At 42.5% G+C, this 20,695-nt stretch overlaps 1 long non-coding RNA gene across 6 annotated transcripts in view; it reads right to left on the minus strand.

Annotated features, from left to right (window-relative positions):
* Window positions 1-323: 323 nt before the first annotated feature.
* LOC144299028 (uncharacterized) overlaps window positions 324-20,695 on the minus strand; it is a 66,808-nt gene continuing 46,436 nt past the window's right edge. For 4 of the 6 annotated variants that reach the window (XR_013365846.1, XR_013365845.1, XR_013365843.1 and 1 more), the window contains 2 exons: window positions 17,869-18,006; window positions 324-5,807 (listed from right to left, as the gene is read on the minus strand). This is a non-coding gene — a long non-coding RNA (uncharacterized LOC144299028). The remainder of the gene's footprint in view (window positions 5,808-17,868; window positions 18,007-20,695) is intronic. The other 2 variants (XR_013365848.1, XR_013365847.1) reach the window with 2 other exon arrangements.

Below are 20,695 nucleotides of genomic sequence, written 5' to 3' on the forward strand. Positions count from 1 at the left end.
AGTTAGCCTGCAAGGGCTTTGTCTCCCAGTCCTTTCCCTGCTTCCTAAGTAGTGGTATTCCTGAAGGTCAGTTCTCTGCCCTCCTTTCATGCAGACTTCCTTCGAGACTTCTAAATCAAGGTATTTAAAAAGGAGACATTTTATTAACCACAGTTCCTTGTGAGTCCTTCAGGGAGGGAGCAAAGGCCATCTCCCCCCAGGAGCCTGGGGAAACTACTAGAGCATCAGGTATTCCCACTAAAAACAGTTTTCAAGATCGTGCCTTGTTTACAGGCCCTCCACTCACCGCCGCCGCGCGCCTCCCCCCCCCCCCCCCCCCCACCGTGCAGCTCTGAGGCCTTAACTCAGGGACTGTCTCCTAGGCCTGAGGGCTCTGCTAACCCAAACTTGTCAAAGGAGGGCCAAAGGGAACAGCCTGCAGCACCTGGCCTTGCTTTTTGTCCTCTGCTCTGGTGGTTCCTTACCAACCAGTCAGTGCTTGGAGCTGGGGTGAACATTGGTGCCAATTTGCCCTTCCTCCTCCACTCCCAAGTAAGTTAACCTCTTGGCAGCCACCTTCTCTGGGACTGGGAAAAGCTCCATCATGCATTCTGGTTTTGAAGCTCAGTCTTAGAAAGTTTCGAACCATATCAGGCAGGAATAAACCAGAGCACCCAACACCACCTTACACAGCTTCTGTATGCTACTTGAGGGAATGCCAGAGGAGTGGCAACAGGGACCTCTGCCTCTCCTTAACAGGGCATCCATCCCCTGATCACCCTTGACACTCTCCTGCCCTCCACCCAGCCCTGCCCTCCCGAGCACTCCAGACTTGGAGATGACTGCCAATGTCTGAAAAGCCCAGACAGAGCTGAGGACAACAGCCTGGGTATCTGAGGTCATCTAGCCACCGTCATTGCTGGGGACCCTCACTACGGGTCTTTGCTTCCAACAGCTCTGTATATACTAGGACTCATTCATTTAACAAGTAGTTGAGGGTTGTGGGTCTGCACAGGCTTCACTGGTGACTCAACCATGCATAACCGCCCCCACCATCCCATGAGATGATGACATGGCATTTCTGTCTTGGCACTGTTTGCCTTAGGAGTGTGCTGTCTGTTAGGGAAGATGAGGCAGATAAAAATAAATTAAAAGGTGCTCATTATCCAAAAAGAACTGAGACTTGAAAAAGTCTCTTTGAGTCAACCTACTTAAAATGGAGACTAGAGTTACATATAATAAGCAATGGAAAAGGTTTGGTTGGAATTCTTGCAAAATGAATACTAAAACTAGTATCTCGGGCGCCTGGGTGGCTCAGTAGTTGAGCATCTGCCTTTGGCTCAGGGTGTGATTCTGGGGTCCCGGGATCAAGTCCCACATCGGACTCCCAGCAGGGGGCCTACTTCTCCCTCAGCCTTTGTCTCTGCCTCCCTCTCTGTGTGTCTCTCATGAATAAATAAATCTTGGGCAGCCCCGGTGGCGCAGCGGTTTGGTGCTGCCTGCAGCCCGGGGTATGATCCTGGAGACCCAGGTTTGAGTCCCATGTCGGGCTCCCTGTGTGGAGCCTGCTTCTCCCTCTGCCTATGAATAAATAAAAACAAAATCTTAAAAACAAAATCTTAGAAAAATATCAAAGTACAACTGCAACTATGGGCTAATTCTTAGAACAAAATTGTATTTCCCTCCTAAAATTATATGATTGTATAACAGGACACCATTTCCCTGGGGCAGTCATTTCTGCTAAAGTTTGTCAAGGAGTTCTTCAGTTTTCCTGAAAGCCTCTTAATCTGTTAATTCTCTGATACTCAAATCACCCCACTGAAGTACCTCACTGGTTCCGTGAAGCTCTTATTTGTTAATGGACCTAACCCTCAACTCCTCACTTGCCAATGACTGCAATCATTTGAGCGGTTTCCCACCAATACTTCCATGACTTTATGACAGTCTACATTCTAAAACTTAAATTGTACTCTGGCACCATTTCATTATATTGTCAGTGTCAGAAGTTCACGACTTCTCACAATCGTTAAGTAGGAGATGAGAGAGATGGACTATGGTGGGGGGAAGGGGAGGATGTTAAGCTGGGAGATGTTTAAAAACACAACAGGCCCCAAATGGAGTCACCTGTGCTAAGCCTAAGCCCCATGTCAGCAAATCCCAGTTTGCTAACTAACCTAATTGCACCTCTGGCTCCCCAGGCAGAACCTTTAACCAGTTGTCTTGGAATTACCTCGTCAGCACTAGTGAGAAAATCCACTTGATAACCCCTTCCAATTCTGTTAGAAAGGCCATCTTCCTGAAATAATGCATTCCTTACTAGTCATTCCCCTTTCCCACCCCATTTCTGCTTTTTAAAAACCTTGCATTTTGTACAGCCCTTCAGAGCTTTCTATTGCTGGATGGGATGCTCCCCAACTCATGAGTCATTGAAGTAAAGCCAACTTGATCTTTGAAGTTACTCAGCTGAATTTTTGTTGTTTAACAATGTCTAAGTGGAAAGTAATTTTTTAAATGCTCAGTTGTTTAGAGAATACTTTTCATGTCTGATGACTTTAGCTTTCCTCTACAACTTTAGAGGACCACTTAGATAATACTCAAAGGAGGAAGAAAGCCCATCAACATGTCTGACCAGAGAGCCGGGTCTGAAGGGGCAGCCCTGATGTCAACTAATGTCAATACTGGGTCAGCATGGGCTGAGGCAGGAGGGCAGGTATGGGGAACTGAGCTGGGGTGCGTGTGATAGCAAATGAAATACTTGTTAAAAGAAGCCAGGAAGTATATTTCAGATTAAACAAACACTGGTCTCAATTCTAGAATTATTTGGAGTTTCTGAACAGAGAGCTGACCAAGATGATAATAATTAAGATTTATTATGGGTCAGACACTGTTTAAGTATTTCAATTAACACATTTAATTCTACCCACCTGGCAAGGTTAGTACTATTATATCCTCAAGGATAAGGATACTAGGATATCCTTATCCTCCTTGAAAATAAGGCAACTGAGCCAGCATTGCTGAAAGACCCTGGCCCGAGGTCACACAGCAAATAAGCACCAGAACCATGGTTTGGGGCTGGGCCCTTTGCCTCCAGAGACCACATTCCCAGTCACTGCCCTATTCAGTCTCTCCTTAATCAGAGCCAGCTGGGAGTGGGTGGTAGGAGGAGGAAGCAGTGGAAAGAACAGTAAGAGGCCATGTGCATGATAAAAGGCCTAAATGGGGCACCTGGGTGGCTCAGTTAAGCATCTGCCTTGGCTCAGGTCAGGTCACGAACCCAGGGTTGTGGGATCCCAGGGTTGTGGGATTGAGCCCCCGCATTGGGCTCCCTACTCAGAAGGGAGCCAGCTTTTCCCTCCCTCTGCTGCTCCCTCTGCTTGTGCTCTCTTTCAAATAAGATCTTTAAAAAAAAAAAAAAAAGGCCTAAATCAGAGTAGAGAAGGCTCAGGAGTAATTCCAAAGACACCCTTTAATACTAGTGCTATTACACTGGATTTACAAAGGACTATTCATTTCTAAAATCTAGAATCTTATTACATACAAAGCAGTCCATGTTGCAAGAAGGAATTAGCTACTTACTAAAATTTACTAAATTTCTTAAGAGGAGCTTCCTCACTCAACTGTAAGACTTCCACCTCTAGCACAGAGACAGATCAGCATTTAAGATCACTGGCAGCACACCGACTCCATCACAGGTCACAACTCTTAGCTTGAAGAAGCTACAGTCAGGTGTCTGTCTGGGTGTGAGTAGTCCCAGGCTGACCTGACCCAGATACTGTGGAACCTGTGTTCTGGCCCCTTAAGTTCTTATTTAAGGGTGTCACTTTGCTCCACTCTGCTTTAGTTTCTCATCTCATTATGGGGATGTTTGTCCGATCAACCCACAAGGCTGTTACTGTTCCACGAGGAAACAGATCATGTTTTACAAATCTAGTTGCCCTGCCCAAATGTCTACTCTGACCGACTCTCCACACCTTACCAGCTTTCCAGTGTTGTCCAAAGTTGGAGGAGGCAGGAATCCTGAATGTTTTCCATGCAGCCTGCCCTGCTCCAAGGCAATGGCATATCCCCTCTGCCAAAGAGAGGAGAGGTCAGGTCTTTCCAGTGTCTTGGTAGAGACTCCTGGCCATGTCTAGCCAGGAGATCCCCAACATGAACTACCTCGTATTCAGCAACTATGGTTAGGAGTGTTGCCAGGGACAAGTTTTCTGGCTAGGGTGGAAACTCTTCCCTGGGCTTCTGGGAGTCTCAAAGAGATGGGCTCCATGGGGCAACCTCGCTCCCAGGAGAGGTGAGGGCTGGGTGAGCAGTCAGTAGTGCTGGCTGGGCCCTTTCCTTTAGGACTCTGGCTGCTTTATATATTTATATACTCCTGTGTTGGGTACACATTTACAATGGTTATATCTTGCTGGATTGATCCCTTTATAATTATGTAAAGCCCTTCTTTGTCTCTTTTTACAGTCTTTGATTTAAAGCCTATTTTATTGGATACAGGTATTGCTACCATAGCTTTTATTTGCATCTGCATAGAATGTATTTTTCCATCTCTAAATTTTCAGTCTGTGTCTTTAGGTCTGAAGTGAGTTCTGGTAGGCAGCACATAGAAAGGCTTTCAGGTTTTGTTTTGCTTTTTCATCCATTCCATCACCCTATGTCTTTTGATGGAAGACATCTTTTGATGGAAGCATTTAGTCCATTTACATTTAAAGTATTTTCTGATAGGTATGTTTATTAGCATTTTGTTCATTGTTTTCTGGTTGTTTTTGTAATTCTCCTGTTTCATTCTTCTCTTGCTCTCTTCCCTTGTGATTTGATAACTTTTTTAGTGTTGTTTGGATTCCTTTCTCTTTAGTTTTTTTGTGTACTTATGATAGATTTTTGGTTTGTGGTTACCATGAAGTTCATATATAACATCCAGTGTATGTACTCTAAGTTGATAGCCACTTAAGGTTGAACACATTCTAAAAGCATTACATTTTTACTTCTCCCTCCATATTTAGTTTTTGATGTCATATTTTATGTTTTTATTTTGTGTATCCTTAATTATTATAAATATAGTTGATTCTCTTTAAGATTTTATTATTTTGAGGGAGAGGGAGAAAAACAGACTCCCCACTGAGCACAGAGCCCAAAGTGGGGCTCAGTCTCATAACCCTGAGATCATGACCTGAGCCAAAATCAAGAGCTAGACCCTTGACTGACTGAGCCACCCAGGTGCCTCTAAATATAGTTATTTTACTACTTTTGTCTGTAACCTCATACTAGCTTTATATATGGTTGGCTCACACTATCTTTACTATATGTTTGCTTTTGCCAGTGAGAAATTTTTCTTTCAGAATTTTCTTTTAGTTATGGCCTTTTCCACTTAAAGAAGTCCCTTTAACATTTTCTGTAAGGTCAATTTACTAGTGATGAACTCCTTTAACTTTTGTCTAAGAAACTCATTATCTTTACTTCAATTCTGAATGATAAGCTTCCTGGGTATTCTTGGTTGTAAGTTTTTTCCATTCAGCACTTTGAATACATCTTGCCATTGCCTTCTGACCTGCAAAATGTCTGCTGAAAAATCAGCTGATAATCTTTTGGGCATTCCTTTGTATGTAACTAGTTGCTTCCCTCTTGCTGCCGTTAAGATTGTCTCTGTATCTTTAATTTTGGACATTTTAATCATTATTTGTCTTGGTGTAAACTTCTTTGGGTTCATCTTCTTTGGGGCTCTCTGTGCCTCCTGGACCTAGAGGTCTGTTTCCTTCCCCAGGGAAGTTTTTGGCTAATATTTCTTCAAATAAGTTTTCTGCCCCTTTCCTTTCTCTCTCTCTCTTCTGGGACCCCTGTAATGTGAATGTGATTATGTTTGATGTTATTATCTTCATTTTTAAAACTTTTTTCTGGGGCGGCGGGGTGGCTCAGTTGGTTGAACATCTGACTCTTGATTTCAGCTTAGGTCATGATCTCAGGGGTCTTGAGAATGAGCCCCACGTTGGGCTCCATGCTCAGTGCAGAGTCTGCTGAAGATTCTCCCTCCCCTTCTGCTTGTCCCCCCACTCTCTTTCTCAAGAAAATCCTTTAAAAAATTTATTTTCTTTTGGCTGTTAAGCTTGGATGACATCTACTACCCTGTCTTCCAAACTGTCAATCCATTCTTTTGCATTATCTAATCCACTGTGGATTCCCTCTAGTGGATTTTTCACTTTAGTTGTTGTATTCTTTAACTCTGATTTTTAAAAAGAAATTTTCTACCTCTTTATTAAAGTTCTCACCATGTTCATCCATTCTTCTCACAAGTTCAATGAGCACTTTTATCATCACTGCTTTGAATTCTATCAGATAGATTGCTTATCTCTAGTTGATTTAGTTTTTTTCCTGAGGTTTTGTTTTGTTCTTTCATTTGGAACATATCCCTCTGTTTTGCCTGACTCGGTTTCTTTACCTTTTTTTTTTTTTTTTAAGATTTTATTTATTTCAGAGGGAGGGAGAGAGTGAAAGAGAACATGTGCACAAGCAGGTGAAGAGGCAGAGAAGAGGGAGAAACAGACTCATTGCTGAGCAGGGAGCCAGATGTGGGGCCCAATCCCAGGACTCCAGGATCATGACCTGAACCAAAGGCAGACACATAACTGACTGAGTCACCCCAGGACCCTCTTTTTTTTTTTTTTTTTAGATTTTATTTAGTTATTTGAGAAAGCAGGCATGAGTGAGGGAGAGGGAGAGAGACAAGCAAACTCCACACAGAGTGTGGAGTCTGAGGCTGAGCTTGATCCTATGACCCCAAGATCATGACCTGAGATGAAATAAAGAGTTGGATGCTCAACTGATTAAGCCACCCAAGCAACCCACTCTCTCTGTTTGTTTCTATTATTAGGTAAATCAGTTACATCTCCTGGTCTTAAAGGAGTAGTATGTAGAAGCCATTCTGTGGGGCCCAGAAATGCAATACCCTGGTTACTAAGAACCACACATTCCAGAGTTGTCTTGTGTGGGTTGCATGTGCCCTCCTGTAGTGGCTGGGCTACAACTATTGCAAGCATGCTAGTGGGCAGGCAGGGCTGGCCCATGGCCTGGCTGGCTGCAATGCCCCACTGTGGTTGCTGCCAGGTGCACTGATGTGCAGGACTTGACCCCAGTGTGGCTGGATGCAAGGCCCAGCTGCGATTGTTGTGAATGCACTGGTAAGTGGCGCCACAGTGCCCCATCCCCTGCCTCCCCAGGCAGGAGCTGCTTCAGGAGGGCGCTGGTCTGGCTGAGGCTACCCACTGGGTGGGACAGGGTTGTAGCCACTTGGTGGTGGGGAGCACCAGTCCTAGTCAGGACTGCCTGCCAGGACAGGAGCCATTAAGGCAGGAGGGTACTGGTCCTGGCCGAGGCTGCCCATTTGGTATGGCAGGGCAGGGCAGGAGCTGTTTTCAAGGGATGTCTACCAGGGGAGGTCTGCAAGGGACTGCCAGGGCAAGGTGAGCAGTGTTAGCAAGGTGAAGAGTGTCAGAACTGGCACCTACTAGCATCAGGCCAGCTAGACAGAGGGAGGGAAAGAAAAGTGGTGCTTGCTAGTGCTTCTGTTCTCAGAAAAAGTCCCTACAGATCCTTGCTCTTCCAACACACACCCTAAAATTAATTAGTCAGGGGTACCTGGCTGGCTCAGTACGTAGAGCATGAGATTCTTGATCTGAGGGTAATGAGTTTGAGCTCCATGTGTGGTACAGAGTTTACTTAAAATAAAAAATTTAGTTAAGATTTTATTTATTCAAGAGAGACAGGATGAGCAGGAGGGAGGGGCAGAGAGAGAGAGAGAGAGAGAGAGAGAGAGAGAGAGAAGCAGATTCCCTACTAAACAGGGAGCCTGAAGCAGAGCTCGATCCCAGGACCCCAAAATCACAACCCAAGTTGAAGGCAGAGGCTTAACCAACTGAGCCACCCAGGTGCCCCTAAAAAATTCATTTTGTTTTGTTTAAAGATTTTATTAATTCATTCGAAGGAGAGGGAGACAGAGAGAGAGAGCGACCCATGCAAGCATAAGCTGGGTGGAGGCACAAAGGGAGAGGGAGAAGCAGACTCCCTGCTGAGTAGGGAGCCTGATGTGGGGCTCAATCCCAGGACCCTGAGGTCATGACCTGAGCCGAAGGCAGAGGCTTAACCAACTGAGCCACCCATTCTCTCCTAAATAAAAAAATTTTAGAAAATTAGTCAATAAATGTTCTCATACGACACAGGCACTTTTCAAATGGCTGCCTCTGTGCTGAGTCTCAGTTTGTGCATGGGCCCTTTAAAAGTGGAGTCTCCATTTCCTACCAACCTCTGGTTTGGTTCTCCTGGAGTTTAGCCCTGCTGATTGTCAAAGCTCCTGAAGTTAGCCACCACTGATTTTTTTAAAGCCAGATGTTATGGGGGTTCCTCTTCCCAGTGCAGATCTCCACAGCCAAGGGTGCCTGATGGTGGGAAGGCAGAGTTTGAACCCCTCATTTCTGAGGGAAGATTTCTGTGCCTGTGATATCCCTCCCACTGGTGAGTCACTATACCAGGGGTCTGGATTCCGACCAGGACATGTCTTTGCCACTTCTATCCTTTTCCATGTGGCTTTTTATTTATATCTTTAGCCGTGGAAGAGCTGTTCTGCTAGTCTTCAGATCATTTTCAATAGAGTTGTTCTATATATAGGTGCAGCCTTGGTGTGTCCACGGGAGCAGGTAAGCTCAGGATCCTCCTACTCCACCATCTTGATCCAGTCCCTAGATTTCTTTTTTTTTTTTTTTTTTTTACCTAGATTTGTTTATTTTATTTTATTTTTTATTTATTTATTTATGATAGTCACACACAGAGAGAGAGAGAGAGAGGCAGAGACATAGGCAGAGGGAGAAGCAGGCTCCATGCACCAGGAGCCCGACGTGGGATTCGATCCCGGGTCTCCAGGATCGCGCCCTGGGCCAAAGGCAGGCGCCAAACCGCTGCGCCACCTAGGGATCCCCCCCTAGATTTGTTTCTTATAGAAGAGATCTGCTATGATGAATCACCCCCAGTGCCCTTAAGTTTAACTTAAATCTGGTAGGATACTCTTGGTCTCTTGTTTGTTTATGTAATGTGGTCACCTATCCTCTTACTTACAGTTAGTGGAGAACATTACGGGGATCCCAAGCCTGGGAACATTTGATTATGTATGAGGATACCAGTCAAATAACAAAATATGACTTTCCACTCCATGTCAGGCCTCTCATTAGGCAGAAAAAAACAGAATCCTTAGCCTAATGGAAAGGACAGTTGAAAGAAGACAGATAAGTTTGATGAATGTTGCAGAACAGTCTGCACTTCTGGGAAACTATACAGAGTCTGGCAAGTCAAGAGAGAAAGGGACCTAAGGAATTAATGTTTAAACTAAGGCCTGAAGGGGGCACCTGGATGGCTCAGTCATTTAAGTGTCTGCCTACAGCTCAGGTCATGATCCCAGGGTCCTGGGATTGAGCCAGGTATCAGACTCCTTTTCCCTTTCCCTCTGCCACTCCCCCTGCTTGTGTTCTCTCTCCCTCTCTCTCTCTCTCTCTCTCAAATAAATAAATAAATAAATAAATAAATAAATAAAGTTTTAAAAAGTAAACTAAGGCCTGAAGGATGAGGGAAAGAAAAGGAAGGTTGCTGATTCATCAAGTACATACTGTATGCTAAGCCACTTGATTCATTTCATTTAGTTCTGACAACAGCCCCTTAAGATAGGTATTATTGTCCCCATTCTTCAGATGAGGAAACTGAGGCTCACAAAGCTGAAGAGACCTGAGTCATGTTAACTACATGTGGCAGAATGAAGACTTTGATTGTAGTCAGCATGATTTAAAAGCCAATCTAGTTATAAGGCTGTTGTCATAGTCATGGCCAGAAGAGATAATGGCATCACTGGATATAGAGAGAAGTGGATGTGTAGACTCAAGAGGGACAATGCAAGTAGGATTGATGGGACTCAGTAAGTGGTGTTGAGATAAAGAAGGGGGAAATCAAAGATGACTCCTGGTTTCTGCCTTGATCAACTGGGTAAATAGTGATCCACCCAGTTGGATCATCTACCAAAATGGAGAAAAGGGAGAAGTTTAGAGGGAAAGAATCATTCATCTAAATTTGATATATTCCACTTTAATAAAAAAAAAATTGGTTGATTAAATGAAAACAAAACATGGAGAGTTCCATGCCTAGAAATTCCTTCTCATGCCTCCTTGATTCTAGTGTCCTCTATACCCATTCATCACCCCTTCCTTCTGATGTCCTAAGGTACCCTGATTCTTTTCTGATTCTTGGTCCCTCTGATATCCAAACTCTATGCAGATCATGACTGAGGATCACCAAGAGAATGTTGTCCTTGGTTACACCATTCACTCTCACAGAAGTGGCCCTATGGCTGTCCTATGCTTTTGCCTGATCTTTTGTGATACTTCCTTCTCTACTGAGGTTTTGCCAGGGAGGAGCTGCTCATGTGGTTGAACATCTTCAGGCAAAGCCCCCTCATCATCCTAGCACTCAAACCATTCTGTGTGAGCAGCCTCTGCCTCCCCATACTCAGAAAGGCCTGCCCCTGCTTTAATGGTCTTCTGTTGTGGCCTTAAAATTCCTGTACTTAATGAAGGGCCCACATGTTCATTTTTGTACTGGGTCCCACATATTATGTAGCTGGTTCTGTCTGTACATCTGCATCATCATGATGGGAGACAGGGAGTGGCATCCTTTCCTATCTTTGGGAATGAGCCTCATTTCCAACCAGGAAGACAAACTGCTTTTTTTTAAAAAAAATTTTTATTTATTTATTTGAGAGAGAGAGCTTGAGCAGGAGGAGGGGCAGAGGGAGAGGGAGAAGCAGACTCCTCGCTGAGCAGGGAGCCCCACGCAGGACTCGATCCCAGGACCGTGAGATCATGACCTGAGCTGAAAGCAGACACTTAACCGACTGAGCCACTCAGGCACCCTAGGAAGACCCACTGCTTTAAATCAGAGGGAGATAGAGGGGGAAAAAAACCTCACTTCTTTTGTTTCTATGAAATACATGTTTATGTGCAGTTTTATGTTTCTTCCTGGGTAATAATTTAGGAGGGAATCTTGGGAACAGAATACAGAAATAACAAATTATGGGCTATTGAGCGTGGTTAATTAGTTCTTTATAGCTTAGGCAGAGGCATGGCTGAGTTGCTCTGGCATACAGTTACAGGTAGGGACATGGGCCTGTTTAAATACAACTTAGGGTCTCTCAGGAGGTAGAGGGAAGAGCAACTGTGTAATCCCATCCTGGCTTTCAAAACTGAAACCTCCACCAAGGCCTCTCCTCCAGTCAGATTATGTTCTCTCACAAGCCTAATCACTCAGTAATTAGGGACCCTTTACCTGAGATCCCCTCGGCTCTGCAAGTGTGGAGGCAGTCTATGTGCTACTCTCTGGGCAGCATGCAGCAGCCTCTGGGCTGTAACTGATACTTGTGCCCAAGAAGTCTCCAAGTTGGTATCATCTGCCACTCAGGCTCCAAACAGCTGCAAGCCCTTGCTCACTTCAGTAAACACGTATAAAAAACAAACAAACAAACAAAACAAAACAAAACAAAAAAACCTGAACCAAAAAAGTTGCTTAGATTCCTTGCTAAATAGGATGGAGAAATGCTCTGCTGCCTATTACCATAGCCCTTTGCATCCTGATGAGCTAATGCATGAAGCACTATGACCACTGTGGAAAGTCTTCCACTGTTGCTTACTGACAGTAGTCGTACCAAAGACTCAATAGGCACAGAATAGAGAAAATATAATCTGCCATGAAATTCCTTGTTCCATAGCCAGTATCAATTCAAACTGGTTGTCAAAGGCTTTTAGAATGTACTAGATTATCCCATTTGAACTGATCATATAAATTCTGTCCTCAGGAAGCTTAGCTGACATCCCTTGATTCACAAAAAATTTGATTTCCTTAGTCTGATATCTGTGTGCTTCTTATTCTGACATCAACTGGCCTTTCCAGCTTTAGCTCCCCAGAGCCTGCATCCCAGCCACACCAAATTATTCTTTACCCCTACATACTTTCTCCTTCTTTTATTCTTATCTTTTATTCTTATCTGTCTCTTTCCCTCAACTTTTACATTTTTGTTTGTTGAGTGCCTACCCTTGCTAGGTCTGAGGAATACAAAAGGAGGAAAGCAGGGCGAGTCCCTAGCCTTGGAGCCTTATAGTCTTAGTGAATCCATGAATTATGCAAACCTTCATGGCAAAGTTTAAGGGCTATGGAGGAATGGAAAGGGGGTTCCAAGGGCCCACATCAGGGGATTGGTCTGGTCTGAGCATTAGGAAAACTTCCTTAAAGAAAATGATTTTATTTTTTTTTTAAAGATTTCATTTCTTTATCTGAGGGGGCAGGGTGAGCAAGTGTGCACAAACATGTGAACAGGGGAGAGGCAGAGGAAAAGAATCCCAAGCAGACTCTTGCTGAGAGCGGAGCCCAACACAGGGCTCAATCTCACAACCTCAGGATCATGTCCTGAGCTGAGCTCAAGAGTTCCCTGGTTGGCTTTCAATAAAAGACCAACCCTACAAGCCCCCAGTGGCAACCCTGTCAGTAACCCCTCTCACTCCTGAGAGCTTTTTCTGTATCCTTGCTTAATAAACTTCTATCACTTTATTCATTCTCCTTTGTCCACAAGATTCATTCTTCAACTCCATAAGACATCAGAGTTGTTTTTATGAAGAAGCTTCTGGAAGGGATCAGATGAGAAGGGAAGGGAGTGCAATTAAAAAAAGTGAGTTGTAGAGAGGGGAGAGGCTAGACCTCTGTCTTGCACAGTGGGAAGGACAGTGGTGTCATCTAGTGGGGTCTGTGTGTCCTGGGAAAGTCTGGTGGCTCATTTTGAAGAAAGCTCTCTGAATGTTGTGCTTAAAGGGATGTTTGGGCTGAAATTGGATGTGTGACAATCGAGGCAGAGTGATGGGATTGGAACAGTGGATGGGAAGGAGCTTGCCCAGCCAGATAGAAGAGGAGGCCAAGAACTAACCTAAAGACTAGGGAGAATAAATAGAGCTGGCAAAGAGGGTCAAAAAAGAAAGAATGAGGATGTGGTGTCAAAAGAACAGGGAAGAGAGTACAAAGGACTAGCCCCAAAGGCCAAGTGAGCCTCATAAAGGGGAAAAGAATGTCAAAAAGAAGACTAAATTTGAAGTCCAGAAGGCAGAGCACAGGTGTCCCTGGAGCTAGAGCTTCAGGTGCAGGTGGGACTAGAAGGTGGCTGGGGGAGAGGTGGCTGAGGAGGCCTGGAGGCCAGTCGAGCTGGATCAAGTGGGGACTCAGTAAGGAGTTTCGATGCCATTCTGAGCGACGGTAAAGGGCTGTTAAAGGTTTGATTTTGTTTGCCTTATTATTTTTTTTTTATTGTTAAAGATTGTATTTATTTATTTAAGAGAGAGGGTAAGTGAGAGAGAGAGAATATGAGAGCATGAGCAGGGTTAGGGGCAGAGGGAGAGGGAGCGACTCTCCGCTGGGCGGGGAGCCCAACCCATGGCCCCATCCCAGGACCCTGGGATCATGACCTGAACTGAAGGCAGATGCTTAACCAACTGAGCCACCCAGGCACCCAGTCTGTGTTCTTAATTAGAAACAAAATGCATGCTCCTTGTAAATAAAATAAGAGCCACTCTCCACCAAAACAAACTCTGTAGCACCAAAGAAATGTATATATTAACAACTCAAAGTTCCTTCTGCTAAATCCCACTTCTCAGCCAGCACTTTGTTGTTATCATTCCAGACTTTCTGCCATTCACAAACATCCTTAGTTTTGTGAAAACAGGATCATGCTACATATAATTTTTGCAACTTCCCTTACACAATCAGCAGTAATCTGGGGTTTCCTTCTGGTTGGATACAAGCAGATGTGCCCCACTGGTCCCAATGGCTGCACAGTACTCCACAGCCTGGATATATATACCCTTGGTTACTACTGCTGTATAACAAACTGCCACAAAATTAGCAGGTTAAATGATACAAAGTTGTTACCTCACAGTTTCCGTGGGTCAGGAGTCTGGCACAGAGTGGCTGGTTCTCTGCTCAGGGTCTCCCCAGGGCTGTCCTCTCATCTGAGACTTAGAGTCCTCTTCCAACCTCTTTCACATTGTTGGCAGAATTAACTTCCTTGCAGTTTCAGAACGAGTTTGTTTCCTTGCTGGCTGTCAGACAGGGTCACTCAAGAGCCTCAAAGCTTCCTTCATTCCTTACCATGTGATCCCCTCCATCTCCAAAGCCAGTAACAAATGTATCTCATGCTTCACACTTCTTTTAGGAAGAGCTGAGGGATCCCTGGGTGTTGCAGTGGTTTAGCGCCTGCCTTTGGCTGAGGGCGCGATCCTGGAGACCTGGGATTGAATCCCACATGGGGCTCCCAGTGCATGGAGCCTGCTTCTCCCTCTGCCTATGTCTCTGCCTCTCTCTCTCTCTGTGTGACTATTATAAATAAATAAAAATTTAAAAAAATAGATAGAAAAAAAAAAAGGAAGAGCTGAGTCCTTTTCAGGAGCCACCTGATTAGGTCAGGGCCACTCAAGATAACCTCTCTTTCTGAAGGTCAGCTGTGCCATCTGACAACCAAATTATGAAAATAGAATCCATCCTAACCCAAGTTTCACCCATACTCCAGGGTGGGGTCACTGGGGCTTCATCATAGAATCCTGCCAACCACAATACCATACAATCGCCTTCTAATATATGGACAGGTAAATTGTTTCCCATATTTTGCTTTCTACAAACAACTACAATTATAGTTTTTGCAAATGTTTTGTATGCTTTGTAAATGTTTTTGTTGGGTTTTAAAAAGTGACATTTCTGGGATGAGCAAATAATCACATAATTTTAAAAAATGTGCATAGATTTATGTAAGAGAAATGAATTAAGAGAATTAAGCCCTTTGGGGCTTAATGTATATCAGTCCTTTTTAAAATAAACTCCACTTGGACTAATTTTCCACAGTCTACTTTTTATGTGTGATTTCTCATGATGTTTAAAACTAACTTTTTATTTTAAAAAGTTTTAGATTTACAGAAAAAGTGAGCAGAAAGCACAGAATTTCCATGTACCCTGCACCTAGTTTCCCTATTACTAATATCTTACATTACACTTAACTAACGACAGTCCCAACTTTATTCAAATTTCCTTAGTTTTTCCCTAATCTTCTTTTTCTGTCCCAAGATCCCATGGAGGATAGCACCTTACATTTTAGTCATCACATCTCCTTAGGTTCTTCTTGGCTTGTTTCTTAGACTTTCCTTGTTTTTGATGACTCTGACAGGTTTGAGGTACTAGTCAGGTATTTTGTAGAATGCCCCTCAGGATTTGTCTGATGTTTTTCTCATGCTTAGACTAGGGTTTTTTAAGAGAAAGCACAGAAATAAAGTGCCATTTTCATCACAGTCACTCAAGGGTACATACTTCCAACACGTCATTATTGATGTTGGCCTTGACCACCTGGCTGAAGTAGTGTTTGTCAAGTTTCTCCACTGCAAAATGACTCTTTTTTCCCTTTCCATACTTCCAATGTTGCAAGGAAGTCACTATGTGAAGCCCACACCTACAGAGGAGGAAGTTATGGTCTACCCCACTGAGAGAAAAGTATTTACATAATTTATAAAGAGTTCTGTATAGGGGATTTGTCTATTCTCCTCTTTTTATTTATTTATACAATCACTGATTAATAGAAGTATGGACGCATGCATATTTACACTTTGGATTATACTCCTTTAAGGCTGACATAAGGATTCTGCTTGGATACTATTAGGCTTTTGCACTGATGAATAATAATAATAATATTTCTACATGTGACAACCTCTACAGTTTCTTTGACATTCTATGGTGTAGTATAAAAAAATTTTTTTAGGGCAGCCCGGGTGGCTCAGCAGTTTAGAGCTGCCTTTGGCTCAGGGCGTGATGCTGGAGACCTGGGATTCAGTCCCACGTCGGGCTCCCTGCATGGAGCCTGCTTCTCCCTCTGCCTGTGTCTCTGCCTCTTTGTGTGTGTGTGTCTCTCATGAATGAATAAATAAAAAATCTTTTAAAAAATTTTATTCAGGGATCCCTGGGTGGCGCAGCGGTTTGGCGCCTGCCTTTGGCCCAGGGCGCGATCCTGGAGACCCGGGATCGAATCCCACGTCGGGCTTCCGGTGCATGGAGCCTGCTTCTCCCTCTGCCTGTGTCTCTGCCTCTCTCTCTTTCTCTCTCTGTGACTATCATAAATAAATAAACATTTAAAAAAAATAAATAAAAAATTTTATTCATTTGAGAAAGAGTACGAGCACGAGTGGCAGGGGGTGGCAGGTGAGGGTGAGGGAGAAGCAGATTGCCCTCTGATCAAGGACCCTGACCTGGGGCTCAATCCCAGGACCCCAGGATCATGACCTGTTTTGAAGGCAGACACTGAGACACCCCAGTATAAACTTTTTTAATCCTGATGGAAAATTTAATTCCCTATTTTATTTTGTTGTTTAGATTGTTCAGTTTTGGCCACTGGGAACTCTTTCAGTTGGCCCCTGTGTCCTTTGGCATATGCTATCTTTTTTTTTTAAAGATTCTTTTTTTTTTTAAATTTAAAAAAATTTTTTATTTATTTATGATCGTCACAGAGAGAGAGAGAGAGAGAGAGGCAGAGACACAGGCAGAGGGAGAAGCAGGCTCCATGCACCGGAAGCCTGATGTGGGATTCGATCCTGGGTCTCCAGGATCACGCCCTGGGCCAAAGGCAGGCACCAAACCGCTGCGCCACCCAGGGATCCCCGGCATATGCTATCTTTATGTTGTTTTTGTTTGTTTCATGAGCACAATGTGGGGCTTGAGCTCATAACCCTGAGATCAAGAGTCAAATGTTTAACTGACTGAGCCACCCAGGCACTCTTCCTTTCTTCCTTACAAAAGGCTCATTTGAATATTTCCTCCTTCAGTCTTAGAATCAGCCAGTTCTCCAGAGAGGCCTGGTTCCTTTTACTAGAGAACAGAATTAGAAACCAAGAATAGAATAGAATAGAATAGAATCCAATAAAATTAGAAACCAAGGGGCTACTGGCTGGCTCAGTCAGTAGAGCATGAGACTCTTGATCTCAGGGTTGTGAGTTCAAGTCCCATGTTGGGCATAGAGTTAACTTAATAAAAAACATATATATTAAAAAAAAAAAAAGAAAGAAAGAAAAAGAAGCCAAGATCTGGCCATTAGATGTACTCATTGCTACTGGTGTGTCATTGCTATTTGGCCCTCTCAGCATAGCTAGGAAATATATGTGTATACTAACCCATGTGTATGTGTGTGTCTCTGTGTGTGTATGACATGTATAAGTATTTATACTATAAAAATCACACATAAATATTTCTACATTCAACCATCTCTATATTGTCTTTAATATTCCCTTGGTTTAGTATAAAATGTTATAATTCTGTTAGCAAATTTAGTTCCCTAAGTGACTACAGTTCCTTTCTGAGACAAAGTATACATTATCATCCATCACTGTGTAAGTCTAGCAGTATCCAAATTAACCTTATGTTGGCCCTAAAAGTCTAGTATGTGGTTTGACTTTGTGGAAGAACAGTCTTCCCTGTTTTACAGGACCCCTATATTTCTTCCTTTTTCTACCCTGAGAGAGAGCCACTTAGCATAAGTCATAGAAATATGTGCTGGGAGCTACCAGTATCAGAAACATTAAGAGAAAGGTTTTTTGGTCCAGCACATGGTCTACTCTGAAGAACTGAGGCCCCAGGATTGTTTCTACAGTCCAGAGTAGACCAGAAACCCAGGGTGGGATGGGACAGACATGGGCAGAGAAAGGGGAGGGCAACCTGGAAAAGAAATGGGTATCCAGGAATCCTCTGAAGGTGACTCTAGAGACAGACCAAAAGTAACCAAATGGGGAAGTGAAGAAACAGTTTTACCATGAGCAGGGATCCATAAGTGCTGGAGAACGCTTTTTCTTTCTGGTGATGAACAGTTCCTTCTAGATGTGACAGGGCAACATGGCAGAGTTACAATTCCATTCTGCAATATCTTGGATAATGAACCTCCAACTGTGTCTAAAAGTAGGATTTTTGACATAAAAGAACAATTTCTTCAGTTTTCAGGGTTTTTATCTGGGTTTCTTTCAGAGACTTTTAGCACTTATATTTATCCTCTAAAAAGACAAACCCAACCCATTAAATGCCAGTATAAAGATTTCAGTAAAGGCGAATGAAGACCAATTGTACTGGTTTAGGAATAAAACAAAATAAGTAAAACCCTTCTTTTCATGACTATAGGCTAATCTGACAGTATCTTTAACGACTTTAGTGATTTTCCTTTTAATAACCTTTCTTTTTTTTTTGCTACAGAAACAATGTATATCATCTTAAAGTTTTGTAACACCAATAAACAAAATGAAGAAAATGAAAATTATGCATAATTCCAAGATCCAGAAACAATCATTATTTATATTTTTGAATAGCCTTTTTTTCCCTGTGGACAAATACATAAATATAATTAATTAAAATGGAATCATGTTTTATATAATGTTTAGTATGAAACCTGCTCTCTCACATCTAGCACTATATTATGAACATCTATGCTCACTTGGACTTGCCTTTCTCCAGTATGAAGAAGCTGGATCTAAACATGGAAGGTACATGGACTGAATTCTGATTTTTAATAGGCATTGCCAAACCATCCTCCAAGAAGTTGTGCCGTATAATATTCCCACCAATAATGTATGCACATTTCCTCTCATTAATATCAGCTAATGATTTTAAATCTTTCATTTGGAGAGATGGAAAAAAGGTAATCTCACTGGTGTTTTAATCTAGATTTGTTGTATTACTTGCACCTTCCCACCTTCTAAGACCATTATCCTTTCTTTGCTTAGTTTTGGTTTCTTCCACATACTGAACTGATTGCCTCCAGAAAAATTTCTACTTACTTTTTTATTCATCCTTAGACATATCTAACTATAAATAATCTGCATCTATATTCATAAAGGATATTGTTCTATAAGTGTCTTTTTCTATAATGTCTTCATCAGATCTTTATAACAGGTAATACTGGCATCATAAAATGAATTTGGAAGTGTTACCTTCTTTACTCTCTGATAAAATTTGCATAAGAGGGACATCTGGGTTGCTCAGCGGTTAAGTGTGTCTACCTTTGGCTCAAGTGTGATCCTGGAGTCCCGGGATTGGGTCTTGCATCAGGCTTCCTGCATGGAGCCTGCTTCTCCCTCTGCCTGTATCTCTGTCTGTCTCTCTGTGTCTCTCATGAATAAATAAAATCTTTAAAAAATTTTTTTTGCATATGAGCAGTGTAACTTCTTGTTCAAAATTTTGCTAGAAATTATCAGTAATGACTGCTTTTTATTTCTGGTATTTGTATTCTATAACTGAGGTTTCCTTCCTTGGTCCATCAAGCTGGAGCTTAACAGTTTGGTTATTCTTTTTACAAAGAACCAATTTATAGCTTTGATAATTTTCTCTCTGGTTTGTTTTCTCTATATTAATTTCTGTCATTTTCTCCTTTCTGCTTATCTTGGATTTACTTCCTTTTTTAGTTTCTTAGGCCATTGATATTAAGCCTTTCTTATTTTTCAACATAGCCATTTCCCCAGCTTTACTGAGATATAATAAATATATAACATTGTGTAGCTTCAAGGTGTACAATGTGTTGACTTGATACACTCATATGCCGCAAAATGATTATCACTATAATGTTAGCCAACACCTTCATTACCTCACATAATCACCATTTTTTTGTGATGAGAAAATTTAATATCTACTCTCTTAGCAACTTTTAAGTTTATAATTGAGTATTAATTATAATTACCATGCTGTACATTGGATCCCAAAACTTTATTCATCTTATAACTGGAAGTTTATACCTTTTGACAAACATCTCCCCATTTCCTCCACCGCCCCCCCAGCCCCTGGCAACCACCATTATACTCTTCTGTTTTTATGAGTTTGGCTTTTTTAGATTCCACATATAAGTGATATTATATTTGTCTTTCCCTGTCTGACTTATTTCACTTTGCATAATGTCCTTTAAAAGCCCACCCATGTTGGGGCTTCTGGGTGGCTCAGTTGGCTAAGAATCCAACTCTTGGTTTTCGCTCAGGTCATCATCTCATGGGTCCTGGGATTGAGCCCTATGCTGGGGGCTCTGTGCTCAGAATGGAGTCTGCTTGGAGATTCTCTCCCTCTACTCCTCCCCTCTCTCTCTTTCTCTCTGTCTCAAATAAGTAAATTAAATCTTTAAAAAAAAGTCCATCCATGTTGTCATAAATGACAGAATTTTCTTCTTTCTCATGGTTGAACAATATTCTATACGTGTGTGTATATACACACACACACCACATGTTATCTGTTTATCCATCAATAGACACTTGGGTTTTTCCATTATCTTGCTATTGTGAGTCATGCTGCAGTGAACATGGAAGTGCAGATATCTCTTCAAGATCCTTATTTCCTTTCCTTTTGATACATACCTCAAAGTGGGATTGCTGAATCATATCATACTTCTAATTTTTCTTAGGAAACTCCATACTGTTTTCCACAGTGGTTGAATCAATTTACATTCCCACCAACAGTGCACAAGGGTTCCCTTTTCTCCACATACTTGCCAACACTTGATATTTCATCTTTTTGATGACAGCCATTCTAACAAGTGTGCAGTGATAGTTTAGTTTAGATTTGCATTTATCTGATGATTAGGGTTGTTGAGCATCTTTTCATGTTCATGTTG

Source organism: Canis aureus, chromosome 27, assembly GCF_053574225.1.
Source record: "Canis aureus isolate CA01 chromosome 27, VMU_Caureus_v.1.0, whole genome shotgun sequence".
Classification (NCBI taxonomy): Eukaryota; Metazoa; Chordata; class Mammalia; order Carnivora; family Canidae; genus Canis; species Canis aureus.